At 33.7% G+C, this 21,689-nt stretch overlaps 1 long non-coding RNA gene across 3 annotated transcripts in view; it reads right to left on the reverse strand.

Annotated features, from left to right (window-relative positions):
* Positions 1–509: 509 nt before the first annotated feature.
* The window catches only part of LOC113458909 (uncharacterized), a 219,976-nt gene continuing 198,796 nt past the window's right edge, over positions 510–21,689 (reverse strand). For 2 of the 3 annotated variants that reach the window (XR_012581169.1, XR_012581166.1), the window contains 3 exons: positions 13,192–13,424; positions 11,583–11,680; positions 510–6,664 (listed from right to left, as the gene is read on the reverse strand). This is a non-coding gene — a long non-coding RNA (uncharacterized LOC113458909). The remainder of the gene's footprint in view (positions 6,665–11,582; positions 11,681–13,191; positions 13,425–21,689) is intronic. The other variant, XR_012581162.1, reaches the window with a different exon arrangement.

Below are 21,689 nucleotides of genomic sequence, written 5' to 3' on the forward strand. Positions count from 1 at the left end.
CTGACTAGATGCAAAATATTCTTTGAAGTATTTAAGAGCAAGCTGCTCAATGTGCAATTTATTTCTATTACCTTTTCAATAGATTGGACTTTCTCTCTTGATTTTCAGTCACAAAGTATAAAACATTCACAGAACAAACAGACACAAATAAACCAAACAGTCCTGTGAAGCTTTCCCAAAACCCACTGAAAATGTAACAATAAAAAACTGTACAGGATGACTGAGAAAGGATAAACTAAGTACTAAACTAAAAGAGGGTGAATTTAGGTTGAATATTAGAAAGAAATTCTTTGCTGTGAGGGATTTGAGGCACTGGAACAGGTTGCTCAAATGAGCTGTGGTTGTCCTGTCCCCAGAAGGGTTAAAAATCAGGTTGGATGGGAGTTTGAGCAGCCTGGTCTAGTGGAAATGCCCCTTCATGTGGCAGAAAATCTGGAACTAAATCATCTTTAATGATCTTTCCAACCCAAAGCCCTCTATGATTCTATGCTCCTCAAGATGAACAAAATTAAAATGATGTGTCAGTGACAGTTTCCATTAAAACGCATTTATTCAACATTCTTTTATGAACAGTTGCAATATTTTTCTGTTAATTTGAATATTACATCCAACAACATACAATACCTTTACAATTGCATTTTGCCTGCTGATGAAAACCATCACATTTTTCAAAATTACGAGTTTTCCACTGAGTTTCTGATGGTTCAGAAAGATTGTTTGATGCTTGTAGCATGCATATTACAAACATTTTCCTCAATATTGAGATAATGGTAATGGAGTAAGAACACAAAGAAGATAACACAATCCAATCTGTAGATAGCAAGGGTGGTATATTGGGACTCTATTTGAAATTGAGCCTTGCATGTCCACTAAACTTTCACCAATCCTCTAATGATGCATGCAATTTACACCAGCTTTCTGATATCACTTCAGAAACATACATGCATGTAATACATGCCTAAACACACTGAGTCAGAAATCTCCATTAAGAAACATATATTATTAAAAATATCTATTTCTTCTGTGCAAATAGAAATTACTGATTCTGAGGAAAATGGAGTAAGTCTTGAATCATTTATTGTCTGATACATCCAATATATTGAATAAATTTCAAACTGTGATGATCTCTAAATGAGACAACAGCTGACAGATACAGTTTTTGTAAAAGTGATACCTGTTAAATTTTTTTCTTATTATGGTACTTTTATAATTATTACAAACAGTACTGAAACTGTAGTATAACTGTAGTAAAACTGTAATATACCTGTAATATATTTTTTAAAGGAAACAAATTAATATAGTACCCCTATGGACAGATTAAGAATGAAGTTTATATCCAATGATTTTCTTTACCTTAAAGGCATTATCTTATAAAGAAACTGAAAATAAATTCAACTGAGTGAGACTGAAAATGTTACTGAAATATACCTAAGTAATTGCATATAGAATTCCACAGGGAAACTATTTTATGGGGGGAAAGCATTACTTTTGGCAGTAGTTAACAAACAAAACCTAACAGATTTGGGCTTTGCACAGAGGTTTCTGCTACACACAAAAACAGAATTTAGAAACAGTCAGAATTCAAATGAACCAAGCAAGTATAAGATTGTATTACCGGTTCTAGTATTATATTTGTTAAAGTCATTTTCAGCAGTAAACTGTATTAAATAAAAGAGAACCAAATATGCAAAGAAAATTCCTTGAAAAAATAACATTTTTTCTAACTATAAAGGTATGTTTCTGAAAAACTCACCTCCCTGACTGAAAAGAAATGACGTTAAATTGTGCTAGCTATGCAAAAAAGCGTTACAGTGCATGCTTTTTCGTGTTTATTCATTAAAAGAGGGGGAAAAGCACTACAGACAAACTATTATACAAAGCCTCACATTTTAATAAAAACAGTAATATACATAATTAAATAAAAATATGCTTATCTACTATATATCCTAGGATGTTTTCCTGACTTGACATCAATGGCATCCATTTTTTCCACTATTATATCTCATCCAATAATACAAATTTCAATGCTTATTTGTTTGTTTGCTTTTCCTAATTTAAAATCTTACGAAATTTACCAAATGTTATCTTTACTTCTTTGGCTCATATATAATGCAAGTATGTATTGCATGGAATTGTATTTGAGAAAAAAGCATACCTGAAATTACAGTTAACAGTTAATTTTATGTTTCTCAGTATCCTCTATTTGTTTCCTTTTGAAGATGGAATATGAAAGACCATTTAAGGTCTCACTTTAAGATCTAGGAAGCACAGAATTTTGCATTCATTCAGAATATATAGACTTTTAAAAAGATTAGTTACTTTTTGCATGTTCATTAGTTTACATGTACATTAGTTACTTTTTACATGTTCATGTCATAAAAAACAAAGTATTAAGCATACGGTGCCCATTTTCTAAACTCTGTTATATCATTTTGCATTTTCCATTTAGTAATAGCAGGACAAAACAAATATGAGCAATGAGCTATCAGGAGAAACGTGACAAATCTGATGGTTAACTCTATCCTGTCTGACCACTGAATAACACATCTCACTGCAAAACCAGTGAAATGCTTGTTGAACATTTGGAAAAACAACAGTAGAAGATGCATACTTTGAGATTAAAATAATCCAGACTGAATGTCTCCCTCATTATTTAGGGTATTTCTGTAGATATTCTAGATGAGAATACTTCTGAACAGAGAGATGAGGAAAAGAAGCCATACTTTTCTGCATTAGTCTTGTAGATAGTTATGAACATAAAAGTTTTTTAAGTATATACATTGTGACATTATCTTTAGAAATACACAGCCACTATCTCTTCAACAAGGATAGCTCCAACTCCGTTTCTTTAAGAGAAGAATAATAGATTATGATAACATATAATAATTATGATTACTATTTCATCTAAAAAGCCTGTTTCTGTACTAAAGAGATAATAACTACACTGGTTAACAAAAAATAGCAGATAAAGCTAAGAATAAAACCAGCAAAAAGTTTGGGATGTCATTAAAGTACACAATCAGTTACAATGCAGCTAAAGGACTGAATGATCAATCTTTACAAATCAGTTTGAAAAGGAATTTCTCCATACAATCCTTTACAATTCTAGGTAATGGGAAATAAAGCCCTCTTGGATTTTATCCTTATTCTTTATATTTTAATCAGCTAGATTTTCATTTATTAAACCTACCTCTTCTTGTATTTTAATTTTTAGCTTTATCAAACACTATTGGTCATCTCTGAAATTTATGCATTTTCACAGGAGACTGGAAAAAATTCCAGGCTGTGTGGAAAACTTCAGTATACTTAAATTTTAATTAATTCATACTCCCAAGTGTCAGTTTTAAAAGCGAACTACTTACAGCGTCTTGGAATTGAAAGCTAGGAACCACTTTAATGATGCTTTGAAAAATTCAGATAACATTCTGACACATTAATTTCACTGTCTGCCAAAACCAATCATGAACAGTTTCCAAATGACAACACAGGCAAAGCTGGCCTTATATAAAAAGCTTTTTATGCTTTCTTGAGGGAAGAAAACTACATCAGTATTTAATCAGTCTAATAGTCTTTAAATCAAGATAATTATTTCATGTATATTACTGTCTCTACTGTAAAAGTTTCTTTATTGTTGTGTATTCATTCCTAAATTCTTCTATAATCTTTCTCAGACACTAACCACAGATACTGCTCCTTAGGAGCAGAACAAGAGAAAAGGACAAAAAAAAATAAAGAGGAAACACAGCTACCATTAATACCAGTAGTAGTAGACTACTTAAATAGGACATATATTTTGAGGGAGGAATATCTTATATATCTATATTGGATCTATTTGCAACTTTCTTCAAACGCCACATAAGACATTAAAATACCAGGGGGATACATAAGTACAAAAACAAATTGAGAAGAAAAAGCATGGAAGCAGATATGTGTGTGAAGGCAAAAAAAATCTTTCTACTGAAATTATGTAGGAGGAATTCTTCTCCTGTTTCTAAATCTGTGGATGATTTTGAGCATATTCATTTCATTACTGAGTGAAAGTTTCCTCTGTTTCCACATTCAGAGCAGCCATGACCTGGGAGAGATGGGACAAGTCAGCACAGCATACTGGGCACATCAGTAGTCCCTGGTTGTCCTTGGCACAGAGAATGAGCTCCAGGAGCTCCATAAAGCAAGTGCAGACAAATCAGGGTGTTGGTGCCCCTCTAAGCAGATGTTGATTAGGCAAGTTCATAGTAACTTGTATTAAAAAGCATTAGAGCTGCACAAGCAGAGCACAGAAAAATGTGTATGCTGCAAAATGTGCAATTCAAGAACTGAAAAGTTAAAAGAAGCAAGAAAGACATCTGGCAATAGCAAAAAAAGGCCTGGAACAGGTAGATCTTCCTCTATTCTTTTGAGGATGCAAGAAGTACAAAAAACCCAACCAACCAACCAACTCAACAAAAAAACCAAAACAAAGACAAACAAATATACACCCCCAAAAAACCAACCAAAAAAAGGAAATCTTATTTGATTTCCAATCAAATAAGAACCTTACACTGGTTGAGGGAAGGAAATAAGGAAAATTATATGCATTTTGTTTCCAGCTCTCAGGCCTGAAGACCTCAACCTTCATGGCTAAGACCAATGAGGACCAAAGACAACAGTCAGCATTGAGAGCCAGCATCAATCCTGGTGAGCTTTACTTAGTACTGATCAAAACGAGATAGTTAAGGACTGGTTCTCTGAGAATCTAATGACTGATGGTCATTAAAAACAAACCACTGCTCATGTGTACCCTTAATGAAAATCAATCCAGTTTTAACTTTTTTAACTGGTTTGATTTGTGAGTCTTGCAGGCACCTCATCAAGGCAATCCCACAATCACTGATGTATATATACATATACACACACAAATATATCTATACACACACATATATATAAAAATACATACACACACACTCAGTTACAGCGCACACCACATTTTTAAGTGCTGAAAACATTCAACATTTCTGTCACAGTGTTGTTATTTATTCAAAAACCTTCCAAGCATACAGTTACAGATGTATTCACGCTTGTTTTGTTTCCTGCTGAGATGCTGGTTTATGATGTGCAGATGACCATTCATTCAGAAGGAGCTGAAATAGGACTATCTTCTAGTTGTCAATTGTGCAGTTGTTAAATATGGTTGGCCATGACTTGACATTTAGGCATTTTATATTGACATTAAATTTTAAATCAGATGAAATAAAGATGTTATAAGTTGTTACAGAAGATTTAAAGAGAATCTAAACTCAAAGGAAAAATTTACGGACATGCTCATAATTTCTTTTTTCTCTCCCACTCATTTCTAAATAGTCAAGGGATAAGACATTTTACCCCATCTTTGATAAGCCTTATTTCTAAATTAACTTACTTAATATATCTAGTGATGATACACATGAGTACTTTAATAGGATGTGGAATTGAGTTTTAGAATGTCATAATTCAGGAATGTCAGGAGGAGACCACTGATGCTGGTTACTGAAGAATGTTTCAATTAAAAATTAAGAAAACACCAGTTAACCAAGTTTTCACTTTGTATCATTTGCATAGAATAAATGCTTCAGGAACAAACATTGACAAAATAATCTGGAAAGAATAGAACTTGTCACCAAACAATTTTTTTTTTGCAGAAGAAATATTAAGGGCAGTAGGAGAAAACTGAAGACAATAAATATTTTCAAGAATATTCTGAAAACAATAATATACAAATATTTAGAAAACAACATAATTTGTGAAGGCTTTACTTATAACGTGCTAAATTAATCTGTTAGAGCTCTTGAATTTAACATTGGCTGAAAAACAACCAAATCTTTATCAGCAAACCATGGTAGGTCTAGAGCATAAAAGTGTCAGTGGTCAAAGCTGCCCAGCAGCCTCAACTTGGAGAATTAATGCTTGTTTCTGAAAATACTTTTTCTGTCAGCACCAAATAATCTCTTCTAGATTATTTACTTCATTCATATCCAAAGAAGAACTCAAGGTCGAGACTTGAGCATCGCTGGACCATTTCATTCTACATATATATTTATATAAAGATACAGGATATTACATTACATATATATACATACAGCATTTTTCAGTTTGTACATCTTCATCTCAAATCAGATATAGTTATTTTGTTTATTGGTCTATCAAAACAGCATTAAATGTAAAACTCCTTATTACTTCACTAGTAACAATTAAATGTGTTTAGACTTTGTGTTGAACATTCCTTCCTTTGCTTGGGGAAAATGTCAAGCCACAAAATTTCTTGTATCTCCCTCTGTCAAGGTCTGTAATAATAATAAAGAAAAATCTACTACAATACATTTAAGCTCACTTTTCTGGTTAACACAAAACCCTTCAGTTATGAAGCTCTAGAGCTGAAAATGACAGAAAAGCACTGAACATGGTACATGGCATAGGATGACTGTAAATTAGCGTTCTGGTGCAGTTGCAAAGACAAATATAATCCTAACGTTAGGAGAAATATTTTCATCAGAGAGCAAGAATTACTAAGTGCAGCAGTTCTTAGAGAGTTTTATTTGGAATATCAGGTCCAGGAATATCAGCTGTGGGTATGCATGTTCATCAAAGAGAAATATGGAAAATGGAAATCTTATCCAGTAAGTGAAGACCAGAACAGGACTGTTTTCACCTGGAGACACAAAAGGTGACAGGAAAGGATTACTATAGAAATATGGCAGAAATAGGTCTCAGCACAGAAGGAATATACGCAACCTCTCACCTAGAAAGGCAGGAGTAAATGGAATGCAGAAAGCTGACAGCTCCTTGGAATTTCTAAGTTTAAGAAGTGGGCTAAATGACATATTACTGGAAAACTAGAATCAAAAGATCACTTCCACTTCATATGCACTAATAATCCCTATTCTGAACTGCCAGAGAGATAGAGTAGAATAATAATTTTAAAAGAAATAAAAATCATAAGCTGTCTTCTGTAAGTAGCATGCAAAGGCTTAGAAAGACTGACTAAGTTAGGATTAAAGAGGAATTAAATCTATTTTCATCACAAAAGACTACATATTAAATATTTGCTTAATATACAATGACTGAGAACTTTCCTGACCTTTACATCAAAATGTCTGCTAAGCAGTCCCAGTGGTACCCAAAAATACGGAATTCTGCAGAACAGCTTCTCAGCCATTTCTTGCAGGTCAGGGGTAAAAAAATTTAGTATATTTCTTTCACTCAGTATAACAATACCTATGTGTTGATTTCAGATATATATCCTTAAAAGAAAGAAAAAAGAGAAATCAGGACCTGAATAACCTCAAATATTTTTCTGCCTCTTTTTTTTCACAAGCAGTGATGTCAAAGCACAATAAATTAGCATAGATCTCTATGTGGCTTCATAAGAAAAATCTAAGAAAGTCTAAAATATTACAATTCTTTACAATTCTTTTAAATATTTTCTCTAATCTTCATCTGAATACATATTCTGAATTAATTATGCCTGAAATTAAGACCCCAAACTACTTATAAAATATATTTTTGCAATAGCATCAAAGAACTTAGTTTTTTCTCATTGGTTTTTATTCTTTCTATTGCAAGAATGTTATTTTTTCTGTACTAATTTCTTACAATTTAAATGTATATGATTAAAATGTATACATCTCCACCACTTTTCCTACTGTGCCCCTCTAACTCTTAAAGGTTTAATATTAGCCATAAATACTTCTCCAGATATGAGAAGTAGATTTATACCCTAAGGATTTATTATTTGTCAGAAAAATGACGCATCTTGTCTAAGTGAACCTTAAGATTTCTATTATTCATATTAATAAATTAAAAGTGTGCTAAATCACTGTCATTCTTTAAAAATATAATTTTTTTTCTTCTGGTATTTCTGACAGAAATGTATGCCCTTCTCTGCTGATGTTGTATTTGAAAGAATTAATTAAAGGCAAGTATGTTTACATTATTTTGATACTCATCGCACTCTACAGTAAAAATCTAAAGTCTACTGATTAAAATCTACTAAAAATGTCTAAATCTAATGGCTAAATCTACTTAAAATGTCTAAAATCTAGTGATTATACTTACAACTAAAAATATATTCAAGCAGCTCTGGGTGTAATGCTTTTTAATTCCTTGTAAACAAAATTTCAAGAAAGTTTTTTGGTAGCATTTGGCTAGAAATTTTAATTAGGAAAGAGCAAATGGTTCATTTGATGTTCAAACCTGATTTCCAGCATTAATGGATAGATGAATAGCCATTCATGTATTATCAGAGAATATAAAAATTGTATGAGGTATTAACCAAAAATAATGTGTCATTTTCTTTTGCAATTAGATGTAGAGATCAAAATAGCCTGCTTTTAATTGGAGGTCAAATAGAAAAAGAAAAGGAAAAACAAACTCTGTTTTCCAAGACATAGAGTCAGTAAGGAGCTTCAGGTGCAAACTCAAGTGAAGGGAGAGACATGTTTCCAACAAAAGGATCTAACAAATGAATCAAGAGATAGCAAAGGCAGATTTAAATAGTTATGTTAACCTCTTCTCATAAAATCCTGAATCTGGCAGTGACTGTTACAAATTTTTCTACTGCTGCAGACTCTTGAAATAAGTATAGAAATTTAAACTTTTCAAATATGTTCATCTTCAAACAGGAATTAATATTTGACATTTTACATCATGGATTATGTGGGAGGTAAATCCAGATCACTGATATTGCTCTTTCTGACTTCACAAGCTCCAAATTCCTTGCCTGGGCACAGAAAGTATCCTGGGCAAGAGACCATTCTTCATTTTGCAGAGATATTCTGCCATCTCTCTGATTGATTCTTAATCCATGGCAGTTCTCCATTTGTATTTAAGGCACTTTCACTGTCAAGATTTTGATTTTTGCTAATTAGTCTTGTGATTAGGAGACCACAATTCAATATTCTCATCAGAGAGTATTTTTGGTTTATGGTTTTTCTCATTTTTCTCAGTGGTCCTCATTGTCCTCTTCACGCATCCTGACAAGCAGCATGCACCACACAGTAATGACACTGCAGAGCCCACTTTTAAGAGCAATAGGGAATTTTCAGCACATTTTGCAAGATTGTTGTTTGCTGAATAGCACCAACATAACACTTTGTCAGCACATCACATATGTGGGGGTGCATCATAACTATAAATCCTGAAGAAAAATTTTGTTGCCGAGGACACCAACATGTACCAGGGAATGTAGATTACAAGTGGCAGCTGAGAAAGGCCACATTACATTTCACTGCTTGAAGCCCAGGTTTTCCTGGTGAAGAACTGGTATTAAGCAAGACCAAATATCTTTGGCATGGCTACCTTCCATGCACACATTTGCTTATGCAAAATCATTAGACTCTCAGTAGTTGTGTGACTTATTAAAAGATTGCAGACAAATATACTTCACAGAATGTCTGCTTTGGAGAAGTGTATGCACTGAATAATTTTAAAGAATGTTGCATTGCATTAGCAACTGTCTGGGAGAGCATTATCTGCTACAATAGTCACAATCAATGTTCATAAATTCTTGATTCATTTTTAAAGTAAAGTCCATGCTGAATGCTCAGTTTTAATAGATTTTTACTAAATTAGTAATGCAAAATAAAAATTTAACTTGGGAAATATTATCTTTGCAAGAAACCTAAGATGGCTCAGTGACTAATTTATTTTTGCTATGTTGCTGTAATTATAATCAAATTTTAAAAATTCTTCTGGCACAAATATATGAAAAGCATTTTTTTTCCCAAACTAATTTCTACTTGAGGAATTGGGATCTCTTCTGCTTTACCAGACATCAATGTCACAGTGCAACTGTCTCAATGCAGTATTTTCCTTCAAATTAGCTGTTAGTCAAAAGGATATATAACTGACTAAACACTGTTCTCTTTATTCCTCTCATTTTTAAATTTTTGTATTCTATATTGATGTGAAATGTTAACTAGAATTAGCTTCATTACAGGCTCTTTTATGTTCTTTCCTGGTAGAATGGGAAGCTCTTAAATGATTTTTTTTTCCTCTGTGGAAGGACTATCATCAAAAAACCCACTAATCATAGTAAACATATCCACTTAATTTTTAAAGACTGAATTATATATAACAGAAATTTTCTAAATCTTCAGCTGTTTTCATAAACTTTCCATAATGAACCTGTTTTTCAGCCATCGTTTCAAGACAGAAAAATTAAATAATCGCAAATGCAAAAAGTTGTTATTCCCTCCATTTCATGCATTGAATAAACGAGGACTGTTTTTTGATTAAAAGTACATATTTTTCAACAGATGACTTTCCACCAAAAATGCTGCCCACATTCAATGACAGAATTCCTACTTTTCAGGAATGGAAAAGCAAATACTGTCTTCATAGAGCTACAAGAACTATACAAGAGGAAGCTTAAACAGTAATTTTCCTAGCAGTAGCTTAAAAACTTGAATCTTGTTTTGGTTTTTATTTATTTTCTGGCCATGGTTTGGTATTTGGTGGTTTTCAGGTTTTTTTAGTTTTGTGGTATTTTTTCCCATAAAATTTAATATATGACACCCTCTTCCCCTGGGATTCCAGCCTCACTGAAGCCAATGTAATTTCCTTGATGTATTTGTATTAAGAGAAAGCCACCTCTGAAAGCATTGAGTACCCTTTCTTCAGTACAGAAAATGTTCTGCTTTCTTCCCAGGTGAAGGTTACCATTTAATTGTTTCTTAAAAAGCTGCTTAATTTGAAAAGAATCCATTGATTCATCACTAGTCATAATCATCCCACAAGAGAGACAGTAAGGCAAATTATTTGATTGACATAATAAGCAAGAAATGTGTTATCTTTAACTTTTACCCGTGCAACAGAAAAGCATTACAGAATGGAATATTGCCACTGGGAGCATGTTGCCTTGAAAGAGGGAGTCTGATACAGCTGCTGCTGAAATGGTCATCAAACACCCCAAGATGTTATTTTGACATTTCATTTCTTGTTTTTTTCTGCCCCTCATTTGTCTTTATTCTCCCTTCCTCAGAAAACTCGTATTTCTGAAGCCCAACCTGCTGCCAAAACTTGCGCCTTATATACGGGAAAATGCCGACTTCCAAAGATTTTATGATTATTTATCCACACTGCTACTCTGTCTGCAACTAACAAGAAATATCAAAATGCCTGTGATTTTAACTGTGCTTGCTCTTTGCTTTACTTCATCTCAAACAATTTTTACATGGTTCTAAAGTGAAGTTTGAACTTTTCCAGGATATGTCAAGGATTAGGTAAACTCAAGAATTAGGTAAAATTCAGTTAAGGATTGAGACTGTAAAGAAATACCCTTAAATAACAATCCATTATGTATGTGACAGTAAATATCTTCTAAGGCTCTTTAAATAAAGGTCTGTTGGACCTGATCTAACAGCCAAGCCAACATCCTGTCCATCTTAATATATTAACAGCCTGCCATAAAGAAATGAAATCAGTTCTAGAAACAAATAGATTTGTAGGTTTGTGCCTTTACCAAAATTTCTTGTAGCAAGTGAGTTTGCTTTACCAACAGGATACTCAAGGGAAGCACTCAGGAAGCATACAGGAAATATTTCCTTGGGTACCAGATGCACTCTCACCTGATTCTTAGCCCAGTAGAGGATCACTGATGTGTTCTTTCATTTCATGTCTTTTCTACTACCTTGCAGCAAACAAGAGCTTGCCCACAAGAGTTTGTCTAAAGAACAGAAATGGCAAGTGGAGAGAATGTTAGAACTTTACTTCAAACATTTTAGTTTAATACTTACTGGTCTTTATTTTTAAACAAATCACCATCAGCTGAGTTCTGATGTTATTATGATGACAATACAGATGAATAAGATATTTTTTCACATCAGAGAATTCCAAATTTCATATCTTAATCTACTTCACTCCTACACATTAATTGTCATACATTTAATATACACTTAACACCTACCATTTTATTTTATTATAGACACCTACTCAGCTAATCAAGGAGTTCAAAAATTTTCCATTGCTTGGGGGAAAAATGAAGCATATCACCATTATCTAAAGCAAAACTATAGAAACCACTCAAATATGCTCTGCCTACTATGGTAACAAATCAAATTCCGTTGTTCAATTGGAATTTAAATTATTCAAGTTTAGAGCCTTTGCCTAATATTTATGGCCAAAGTGGTTTAAATTATGAATTACAAGATTTCAAGTTTTTATTCTTCTGATTTGAATTTTGAACATCTCTCAGGAAAAGTATTCATTATCACTGTAACAAAAATATCATGATTGCAAAAGAAGAAAATGTTTCCTGCCATGCCATTAGAACTTGACAATACTCAAAGCTTTTAATTCAATACTTCAGTTTGTGTAAGGGCAGAGGGTGCACATAAAGCATCAATTGAATAGAAAAGTGCATTTCAGACACTACAACAGAAGAAAAAAAAATGTCCACCATCAGTTATGACCAAGGTTGGTAAAAAAAAAATTGTCTGTAAACCTAAAAAAATTAAAATCTCAATTTTTGCACTGTTTTTGTTATAAACTTTTATCTTATTTCAATTTCATGTTAGTTCCCTTGTCTTGTTCCTTTTACTTTCAAAATAGCACAACATTAAAGAAAAACTACCATTCATCATTACTAATCCACTTAGCCTTCCTTCTCAGAGGCACTTTTCTCCCTTCCTCCTCTTAAAAAACCCCACAAATCCAGATTTGGTAGAAAGGCACATTAAAATACAAACTATCCATGGTGATTTATTGAGGTGAAAAAAGGGAAGGCAAAAATAATTTTAAAGCCTCCGTTGATTAAATAAATCCTAAATAAATATTTGAACCTAACTTTCAGGTTTCTCGAAGGCTGAAAATAACACCAGGTTCTGTATTTCCATACCAAAATAAACTACATGCATAAAAATGCTAGATTGAAAACTTTTGCCCAAAACTATAATATTGTTTACAGTGTTTGAAATAATATATCAAACATGATTTCTGCATGATCTTGGTCAAAATAATATTATATTTTAGATTTCAAATTAAAACATAGATTCAAAATTTGTTTAATAATGGATTTGCTGTAAGCTCTGTTAGACTTCTCATTTTCAGAAAATATATTCTCTTGATAAGACATTTAATTGTATTTCCTTTTCCTAATTAATTTTGAAACTGAGTCCCTATAACAGGAATCAGACAAACAACACAATGTGCCTACTGTAGTAAGAAATGTAATCTCACTTTCTGCTACAGAAACACACAATGGTTGAGATTGGAAGGGATCTCTGGAGATTATCCAGTCAAATCCTGTTAGCAAGAAGTTGATCATCCAGAGCAGGTTGATCAGCACCATGTCCATTCAGGCTATGAATATATCCAAGGAGGGAGATCCCAAAACCTTACTGAGAAAGCCTTGCCAGTATTTGACCAGGGTTGTTTGGGTTTTTTTTCTTCTTATGTTTTAATAGGATTTCCTGCAAGATGAAAAAGCTTCTGTTAGTTAATACTGTCACCTCTGTTAGCTTCCTTTTGTTTTTTTTAAACTTAAAATATTTTTTTCCCAAGAATTCCTTAGGCAGACATACTCCAAGTCACACACAAAAAGAATAATTTATTTATTGTTAAACACATACAGAATATTATCCAAAGTGCTTCAATAAAAACACTATTTAAAACTCTTATTTTGTCTTGTTATTATTATTGCTGCTCCTGCTTTTGATATTTTTATTGATAAACTGTTCTTATGCCAACCTATGTGTTTTATCTTTTTCTGAGTCTCTTCCCCATCCCAGCATGGGTGAGGGTGGGGGAAGTGAACAAGCATCTGAGGGGTACTTAGCTTCCAGCTAGAGTTCAACCACAACATATGCAAAATAAACTTCTCAGACCTCTATATAGAATCTTTTATTTGTACCTTAAATCAGTAAGACTAAAGTAACTATGGAGAGTGGAGAGATTAGAACTGTGCATTGGTCATGGTTCTTACACCTTCCTGGAATAAAATGTCAGAGGCTGTTTAAAGTTTCTTTTATTTCTGGGTAAGTTTACACATTTTCCAGTTGCTACATGAGCCAAAAGATGAGTAATTACTAGGGAAGCATACCAAATAACCTGGAAGAGTAGTAAAAAATCCCAATATAAAAGCTGCTGTGTAAGAAGAAAATACATACCATACAGAAATGGACTTTTCTGTATTTGTTCTTGCTGAGCTTTTCCCTATGAGCAGGGGCAGAATAGAAGATGAAGTGGAGGCAAGAGAGGTTGTAGAAGAAATCAATAAAAGGAAACAAACTGCCAAGGCCAGGTGGTTATCACCTAGGGATCTTAAAAATGAAATAGCTTAACACCTAACCTCTTCCCTTTCAGAGCACAGAACTGTAAAATAGTCAAAGAGGCTCAAGAACCTCTACGTTTCTAAGCCTGACAAGCTCAGTGGGAAAATCGTAATAGAAGGTATAAATGAAAAGACCAGAAGTCTGGTCACCTGACTAAAAATTTTATTTTGGGATGAGAGCATGAGTTTTTGTACAAAAGGATAATAATAATTTGTCACAGAATCACTGGATCCCTCTGCAAATTTCAGCAAGTCTAGGAATAATGAACATCAAAATTATGAAAGGCAGACAATTTATGAGACTGTACTTGAGAGCTTTCATTGAGTGTTTTTTAGGAAGTAAAGGGCCTCTGGCCTGTGAAGAAAGGAACCTGCATGGATAAGTAATTGATTAAAAAATTGGATAAAAATGGATTAAAAAAACAGAGAAAGTGAGAGTAAACTGTTTGTTTCACCATAGAGAAGATCACCAGTAGAGTTACAAATTTATGCTAGGATCAGTGCTGTTGTATAGACTGTAAAGAAACTGAGAAAGGTGAAGAGTAAGATTATGACTGATGATAAAGTAGTTCAAAAGAGGGACAATACAAGTCATCCCTGAAGAACTGCAAAGAACTTCTGTAGGATTCAGTAGAACATTAAATACCTAAATGTGAAAGAAACATTCACACCCCAAAACACCAAGTCATGTTACCCTGAAATAAGACTATGATCTCTTAGATGGCCCTTGATATTCATGGAAATATCAACTCAGGATCCAGCAGTGGTCTAAGAAGTAATTCAGGTTTTAGGGACAATTAGGAAGGAACTTTGTAACAGATAGAATATCATTATGGGCTTGCTTAAGTTTCCAGTGGCTGCAAACTGTAAACTGGGAATATTCTCTTCCCACCTTTCAAAAGGATGCAGCAGAGGGGATAAAGCTTAGAAAAGAGTGGAAAAAGATAGCTAAAGTTGGAAGAGATTCTGTTGATGCCTAAAGATTTCAGCTTTTACATATTTTTCATATATTTGTAGCTCTGTAGATTATTAATATGGAGTTATATAGCTGCTGGTATTTTTCCTATCCTTTCTCTTAGACTTTAGAGTAATAAGCTAACCTTCTAACACATTCCTGAAATAGTGTTTAGTCTTATTTTCAAGAAGAGAACCTACAAGAAGAGCATGTTGTTTCCTAGCCAGAGTCTGAGAAGACACAAGAAGTGAGGCAAAGAAGCCCCGGGCCAACTCCAGTGGGGCAATACCCAGGGGAAAATTATGTAACCAAGTGCTGTGCTAATTGGACAATATTTGTTAAATACCCCAATTTGTTAAACTTATAAAGGCTGTAGAAATCCAGTGTCATGTGTGCCCACAGACCATAACTAGGGAGGCACCTGGGAGCTTCCAATAAATAACTGCTTTTTAATCTTACCATTTTAATACTGTTGCAAGAGTTTTTGTCTTTTGATATCAGGAGACACTGTGCATTCAAAAATAAAATCATAGAAGCTTCTTCAGCCTAGAAAAAGACAGCTGACTGAGTAGATAGGACTGATGTTCACATTCAGGCGCCATAATTTAATTGCTTCATACATTGTTTATTCAACGGTATCCTAATGTCACAGTCAAATATTTAAATGCGACTCTTGCTAGAAGATGAGTGGAAGATATTTGTCCAAATAATTATTGTGTGGAGAACCATTCCCTTGTTACCTTTCGTCACCAGCAAGTATAAAAGGTTTGTTTTTGAACATGCAATTGTCAAACACATCAATGAACAGCTCAAAATAGACTTCTGCCTTAAAACCAGGTTGGTTGGCTGGTCAGTTACTAGCCTAAATTATGTATTACAGATGTCCAAATTCAGTGATTCTCAGTTTAATTTAAAATAAAAATTAAAAAACAAAGTTGAAAACCCTCAGAATTATGTGGAGCCATCAAAAAATCTTGTTATATTCCATTCAACATAATAATAAAATAAATAAATAATAAGTGAATTAATAAATAAATAAAAAGAACTTTGCAGCAATGTGCATTCCAGTAATAACTATCACAAAATTCACTCTTCCCCTCAGTTCCCTCAGTTTATAAAACCTCACTTAGGAGCAGGTGTTTGCAGTTTAAGAGGAAAGACTGGAATCTTGGGGAAAATAAAAGCTGTTCCTGACTTCATGTACACTAAACAGGAATCAACAGCAGAGATGCAGCAATTGAAACTGGAAGAAAAGTATCTTAGATCTATCTGAAGAAGAAGTCTGAAGACAAAGTACAACATAAAACCTAATGGCCACTGTGGTTCTCACAAATAGAATCAGCCTGGTAATAGTACACATCAAGCAGACAAGCAGTTAATTAGATTTATAAAGATAGTATACTAAGTTGATTCCACCCCCAGATACTAGAAAACCAGCTTCTAAATAAGTATTACAAAAGATTCACTACAACATGAAAGTTTTTAAATGCACAGGACTCAAATGAAATAAAATTTTTAAAAAACCCAAAATATATATAAAGAAAACATTGCTAACATTGGAAACATCAGTTCCAATACTGAAAAGTGACATACAGCATCAGGGCTATAATAAGCAGAATTGCTTCTGATCAGTTTAAAAATTAGAGTCTCTAACTATCTTCAAGCTTCTTTATTTTTCTGAGACAAACAGAATTTAAGAGCAGTCAGTCAACTCCAGATAGTATGGTACACATGCAGATAATAAAAAAAATTATTCAGAAAAAAAAACCCCTATACAGTAAAAAAAAAATAAATGATACATTAAACAGGCTGTACAGTCAATGTCATAAGCAATACATCTCCCTTTTGTTTGCAACTTACCTTTAAAAAGCCAGAACCCATCCCAGCTTTCTGAGCATCTACAGACTGGCCTTTACACACCTTGAAATAGAAGCAGTTTCCCGCTAATACGGCTATGGAATATTCAGAAAAAAAAATCTTCTACAGAGAGCGAAAGAGAAGCTGTCAAATGGTGGAAATCTGAAATGACTTAATCAAATGCACTGATTTTGAAATTCAATGTGAATGCGTGTGAATGTAAAGCCTCTCAGAAGAACCGCAAAAAATGGGATGATTAACAAATAGCATTTTATAGAGAGATTTGAGTAAAACACAATAGTGGTTTTGGTTTATTTTTTTTTAATTTGGTTTTTTTTGGTTATTTCACATTTTTTCTTAATTATTTCACACAGCCTGGGCTTTATTTTCTGTTTGTTCCAAGTAGTATTATGTAAAATCAAGGTCATGAAAGTTCTTCAGTCTTTGATGCAAATTACTGCCTTATTGCTCAGCTTGTCATCTCTTAATGGCCTCACACAGTAATTTTAACTGTAGCACTGAAATACCAGTGTTTGCTGTAAACCAGATGGCTTGAAAGGGAGAAGTAGTTTATCCATGGCTGTCTGAACACACTTCCTGGGCAATTTAACCACAGATTTTGTGCACAGAATGCAGCTTCTCATTCTTGAGCTAGCTCCTTAGAAATTAAGGCAGGTACCCCCAACACTGCACTGCCAGCAGTTGCATGGAGAATTTCATAATGACAGAAAGGGCCTGGCACACATTGGTTCCATGCAGGTTCAGATTGGCATGAATTATTTAAGACTGGCAGGTGCACTCCCAGAGTTCCCTGCAGTGTTCAGAGACCAAAACATGGATGGCACCTTGCGCTGGAAAATTTCATCTGCCTTCATTTAGACTGCACAAGTAATCTACAGTCTCAGCAACCTGGTCACTTATTATTACTGCATTGAAGGCCAATATTGAAGTGATTTGATTATAGTGCTGTTCTAGTTTTAATTTATTCTGTGACCTAACAATGTGACCTCTGTTGGGGCATTCAAAATATGTACTGCCAAAAAATTAATTACTACAGACTATTTAGTATATAATTTCATTATACTAAAAAAGATTTTGACATTAAGTAGTGTGGCTAAAACATAGAATAAGATAAAAAAGATAGGTTTATTTCCCAGTAGATAGGTTTCCTGTCAGCCAATTGCAAATTATAGTCAGTTAGGGAACAAAATAACTTTTTTTTTTCCTATATGAAACTCAGTACTTTTAGGTGGAAAAATAAAGCATCAGTTTTTAAGTGATTTTGCATCTCTTGCGGTGAAAAAAATTCACCTGCTGCTCAGTGTCCAGTGAGTCATCCTGTCTTTTGATAACACTACAATTTTTGAGCACACCTGAAATAACCAAGTGCATGAGTGGGTAGAGAGGACTGTGGGAAGCTAAGGGAAATAAGTAGCCAAAAAGACAATTCAGGTCCAAAAACATACCAGCAATAGGAATCAAATGGCCTTCACCATCTTTCTTACAAATACTAGACTAGATACCTGTCTTATTTGTCCTAACATGACAAATTAACACTTTGGGACAACTACCATGAAATGAAAACTCGATGCTGTAGAGTATCTAGTCCTTTCACTTTAACAACCTAGGAAAAAATTATTTATAATACTCTCCAACATGGCACATTTTCCTTGAAAACTGACATACATCAGAGACATCCTGAAAAATAATACAATTCTTACTGGGTTTACTACAAAGGTGAGCACTTATTCTCCTGTTAGTGTAACATTAACAATTTATAACTTGCAATTCTGATGGAACTTTTGTCTTTACTGTTCTCATTCAATTCTTACTTTTGCATTTGTGCCATTTTTTGACCATTTAAATCTTAAGCAGTTATTCCTCTGGAACAATAATTTCCAGAGGAATTTGTAAGTGGGAAAGGCTGCATAAACAGCCTTTCCCACTTACAAAAGGAGGAACCTTTAACATAGTTTCAAAACATGTATTGGAAGAAAGAGGCAGCAAACAAGACTCAGTTATGAAATGATCACTTTTGGGCTGAATTTAGTAGTCCTTAACACATTTTCAAAGTCATGCAAAAGGTGCATTGGGAAGAAACATTTTTTTTTTTCCGGGAAAAAATGACAGTTTATAAGGATGAGTAAGTTCATGAGGAAGTTCAATAATCACTGCATTAAGCCCATAGCCCCTTCCACGAAGTATCAGATTTTCTACACCTACCTTAATGAAGTATAATGTTCCAGATATCTTAATGAGTTTTTACTAGTCAGCTGAACTTTAATGCTTAAAATAAACATGTTTTATTTTGTGTTGGTGAAGACCATATAAAACAGCTCAACTATTGTGTGTAAGCCAAAGCAAATAAATGGTGTCACATAAATATCACTCCATATTTGAAAGACTTATGAAATATTTTGGGATTACTGTGACTATTTTTCTCATTTCTGATACACATATATGTATGTAATACATCTGGAACATAGACAAGATTATACTTCAACCCTCCCACTTGAGTAGGAAAAAGTCAGGCATGACCCTAGTTCATTTATCTTCCAGAGTTTATACTACCAAATAGCAGACAAATTGCTGTAGAGACCACTCAAGTAAAAGTAATTTCAAATTTCTATTCCACAAGGCAGAGTAAAAAGACAGATAAATAAAAGCACTTCCTATCTATGGAATTTGTATGCGAAATTAAACATTTTTTCCTATTGTTCTTTCTGACCTAGACCCACCAGCTGCCACAGCATCCTTACTGTAAACAGTGCAAGTGACTGAAAATTGTAGTCAAGCCACACATTTGCATTTTATTCTTCCATTCACTGCATGTCTGAGAACTTTGACAGCTATAACTTTAAGGCCTATAAACATCCTTACAAAAGTTAGGAAAAAGAGAATTAGGCTGAATGATATCTGAAACTTAATGTGCTAAGAATATGAGACACTTCATCACGTACAGGTTAATACTGGGAACAGAGCTTCTGGATGATAGTCAACTTTCTTCAGTGACACAGGCACTGAAATTTATAAATTAACTGCTCAATGTACATTCTGAACTAATTCATCTGTTCTGGCAGGTAAGATATGACTCCTTAAATGTCACTTTGCTTAAAATATTACAGCAAAAGCTGAATAAGACAAAGTGAATTTATGAGATCATTTAGTATAAAGTATGTCTTTTTTATAAGAACAAAAAAAAAAACCCCAAAAAACTTACTTACATCTCAAAATAGATAAAGTACTCTCTTTGTCATTTTGATGTCAGTTTTGTCAATTGAACTTGAAAGACCTGCAGTTAAATGCAATGAAGCCTACAACCATCACTCTGAAGCAGGTAACAGAGAAAGTTTGTTTCCTTGAAGTAAACTTTAATGATAGCTGCTTTGAGGACAAGTCTCAGTTTTTTCTTCTGATAATATATTCTACTCAAACAAGGAAAGACAGTTCATAATTGCTACTTGCAACTCAATAAGGACATATTCATTCCTTAGCCTCTTCAGATAATATTTCAACTTCAATCACAGCAAGGAGGATCAATATGACAGATTTTTCTTAGCAAGTATTATGACTGTCTGTGACCAGAAAAGTGCTTAAATTCTGAGGCAAGAGGCTTGGTGCTTTGAAATACATAACTTGTTGACATAAATTGTTTTTAAAGTAATGAACTGACAGAACTGGACACAGAATTATACACACTTGCTCCTGTGGAAAGAAAAAAATAAAAATAAGTCATAACAAAATGGCAAAGAATGTTACGTGGCTATAAGACGTATAGATACAGTACAAATATAGTACAAATATAGATTTTCAAGTAGATTTCCAAAAGCAGGGAAAAAAAGAAGAAGCTAGACCATGTTTTAGTGTTGTCTAATATTTTTCATTACAGGATTTTATTTGTGTTTCATGATGACTTTGACATGTTTTGGCCCTTCCGTTTATATTGACTAAGCTAAATTGGGGCAGCCAGAGGAAGAGGGGCCAGGTGTAGGTCTGTGAAGGAAAGAGGGGCATTCATCTTCATTCATTTGTTAGAATTCAGGTTTTTAAGAACAAGATTGATTGTGGGGGAACAAGAAGGGAAGATTGCTAAATACTTGAAGATCTCCATTAGAATAAACCTGGCTTTTGGTATAGGGACTGCAGTTTAGCGTTTGAACTTGAGTTCATGTCATCTGAAATCCCCATGTTCATTACAAATGCATACATTTGGAAACCATTAAGACATGCTTAAGTTGAGAAACAAAGAATTGCTGAAAACTTTCACTTCCTGAGCCTGTCCTGCTTTATCAGATGGTAGCCCAGACCAGTGGTTTATGGACAGACCATGTAACTCCATACACTCCAGCCCTAGAGAGCAGGAAGAAGTGAGTGTTGCCGACCTGTAGAGTTGAAACTGAGACCCAAGAGGCAGACTTGTCTTTGCCTTAATGTCCATTAATTATAACTCAGGCTGATTTAGAGGAAACTGTTTTAGAATATAAGTGCTGTGAGCATTCTGATAATGTAGACAAATAATAATAAAACATTGTATGAGAAACTAAATGGTAACATTCGCAAGCATAGAACTCACAGAACAGAACAGAACTTAAT

This window comes from Zonotrichia albicollis, chromosome 1 (assembly GCF_047830755.1).
Source record: "Zonotrichia albicollis isolate bZonAlb1 chromosome 1, bZonAlb1.hap1, whole genome shotgun sequence".
Taxonomy (NCBI): Eukaryota; Metazoa; Chordata; class Aves; order Passeriformes; family Passerellidae; genus Zonotrichia; species Zonotrichia albicollis.